Source organism: Octopus bimaculoides, chromosome 5, assembly GCF_001194135.2.
Source record: "Octopus bimaculoides isolate UCB-OBI-ISO-001 chromosome 5, ASM119413v2, whole genome shotgun sequence".
NCBI lineage: Eukaryota > Metazoa > Mollusca > Cephalopoda > Octopoda > Octopodidae > Octopus > Octopus bimaculoides.
Genome location: NC_068985.1, coordinates 20,498,486 through 20,501,715, shown reverse-complemented (window position 1 = coordinate 20,501,715; position 3,230 = coordinate 20,498,486).

Below are 3,230 nucleotides of genomic sequence, written 5' to 3'. Positions count from 1 at the left end.
GTGACATTCCATCAAACTCTCTAACAACTGTGCCAACTCACTACCACTGTTAAGACTTAGCTTTTATCTTTTACTTGTTTACTTGTTACAGTCATTAGACTGTGGCCATCCTGGGGCACCACCTAGAAGAGTTTTTAGTTAAATGAATTGATCCCTGTTCATATATTTCTTAAAGCCTGTACTTATTCTATTGGTCTTTTTTTTTGCCAGATCAATTAGTTATGGGGATGTAAACAAACTAACACTTGTTGTCAAGCAGGGGTGGTGGGAAAACACAGACATAAAGACACACACACACACACACACACATATATATATATATATATATATATATAGGACAGGTTCCTTTCAGTTCCCATCTACCAAATCCACTCACAAGGCTTTGATCAACCCAAGGCTTTAATCAACCCAAGGCTTTGATCAACCCAAGGCTATAGTAGAAGACACTTGCCTAAGGTGGCACACAGTGGGACTGAACCCAGAACCATATGAATGAGAAGCAAACCACACAGCCATGCTTCTGCCTCCAAGCCCCTTATTTACTTATAAGTAAATAAATTGGCAAACTTTCTATCACCAAAACTTTTGAAGACTAGTTTCTTTATATAGAGAAATCACTTCCAGATGTAATATAAATTAGTATATATAGTTATAGTAGATAAAAATTATAGAACATTAGAACGGAAGTTGATAAAAATATTGTAATTAAATATTCTAATTAAATATAGACATGTTTTTAATTAGCTGTTTATAAATACTCTAATATTTGTGTAATTGATATGTATAAATGTCTATGAATATAGTTTAGGTATATAAATAGAAAATGGTATAGACTCCATTTGTGATGCAGCTGGCTCAGTGGTTAAGAGGGTGGCAAACTACCAGCAGAAGAGTCAGGAAATAGGTTGTTGTTGTTGTTGTTGTTGTTTTAGCCTTAGGATGCCTCTGATTGTGCCTATTAATGATAGAAGGCATTCCACCTGTGATTGTTCTGTCTTTATTTCAAATGGTTGCATATATTTTGAGGGAAATTTAGCTGCTATTTCTAGCCGATCAAACTACTACATAGAGTCTTCTACATTGGCCTGAATAGAACGTAGCTATCAGTGTTGTTTGGCCCTAGGGTGCCTCTGATTGAACCTATCAATGATAGGAGGCATTCTACTTATGATTGTCTTTTATTTAAGATTGTTGCATCTAAATTGAGGGAAATGTGGCTATTTTTTCTTGCAGACCAAACAATCACACAGAGGTTCCCACATTGTCTTGAATAGAACATAGCTATTAGGGTGTTTTTGATTGAACCTATCAATGATAAGAGTCATTCCACCTATGATTGTCCTTCCTTTATTTAAGATTGTTGCATATAAATTGAGGGAAATTTAGCTGTTTTTCTTGCAGATCAAGTGACCATATAGAGGTTTCCTCATTGGTTTCAACTGAACATAGCTGCTGCAATTGTTTAGCCCTTGGTTGGCCCTGACTGTACTTATCAATGTTAAAAGGCATTCCACCTGTGATTGTCCTTTATTTATTTAAGATGGTTATATACAAACTGAGGGAAATCTAACTTCTATATCTTGTAGATTAAATGACTGCACAGAGGTCCTGCATTGGTTTGGATAGAATGCAGTTGTTGTTGCTGTTGTTGTTGCTGTCGTTTAGCCCTTGGTTGGGCCTGACTGTACCTATCTATGATAAAAGGCATTCCAACCGTGATCATTCCATCTATTTTTAAGATGGCCATGTATGAGTTGAAGGAAATTTAATTGCCATTTCTATCAGGTCAAACGACCACACAGAGGATGCAGCGTTAGCACAAATAAAATATGTTGTTGTTTGCCCCTGGTCATCTCTGACTGAATGGACATATGGTCAAAGTCACTCTAGCCATGACTAGCCTGTCTAATTCTTTAAACAGTGCACTTAGAACCACATTATTCATTGATGTGTCCTTCCCTATTTTCAATTTATTTGGTGTGTGATTCAAGCAACACTTATTTCTAGCATATCAAGTTACCACATTAAGACACCCTTTTAGTATTATGAGATGGTGCACTTCATGATTACAGATATTGAGAATTGTATATAATTGACAGGGACTTCATTAAGTTGCAGGACTGAGTTCAAATCTTCCTAGTAATAACAGCCAAATCTCCCTCCAATTACATTCTACTATCTTATATAATGAGAAGACACTCTAAATCAGTGGTTCTCAACTGGGATCCACATAGCCCCTGAGGATCCATATAAGATTTTTTGGGGTCTATGCAACAATATAGTAAATTTAGTATTTACAATATTATTTTAACAGTCAACATAATCCTTATCATTTAACATCCTCCTTCCATGCTAGCATGGGTTGGTTGGATAGTTTAACAAGAGCTGACCAGGCAGGAACCTGTGCCATGCTTCTGTATCTGCTTTGACAGGTTTTTATAGCTGGATACCCTTCCTAGCACCAACCATTCTGTAGAGTGGTCTAAGTGCGTTTTATGTGGCACTCGCACAAGTGAGATCAGTTTTAGTATGGTTTTTACAGTCGGATGCCCTTATTAACACCAACCATTATGTAGAGTGGTCTTAGTGCTTTTTATGTGGCACTTGAACAGGTGAAGTCAGTTTTGGCAAGGTTTTTACAGCCGGATGACCTTCCAAATGCCAACCACTTTACAGTGCGCTTTTTTAAGTGGCACCTGCACTGGCAGGGTCACCTAGTAACTTTGCAAGCAAGGAATCTTTGAGAAAGGAGGGAAGATTGGAGGAGGTGACCTTGTGTCAGATGACGAACAGTTAGAGTGTGACAGAGAGACAGAAACAGATATCTTGCTGCAGAGGAGGTACATGGTTACCCAATCAGAGAGAGGAAGAGAAGGAGGGGAAGAGAGGGAGAAAAAGAGAGAGAAAAAATTTTGCTTTGGATGTATATATTGGTATGTAGTGGTATGTATTGCAAAAAGCAGCTTGGATCCTTTCTGTACCATTTTACATAGTTCAACCTACACAAATTAATGTGTGAAAAAAAAATGGAATTTTGAAAGAAGTTTCTATAAAACTAGTTTTAAAACATCGAATGGCTATGGGGGTTCACCAGAATAAAACAACAATCAAAAGTGTCCTTAGATACAAAAAATGGTTGAGAACCCCTGCTCTAAATAATGTGGTCGCCAAATTGGGAAATAACAGTTATTTAAAATGCATTTAAACTGGAAGTGTGGTTTATTTGAATA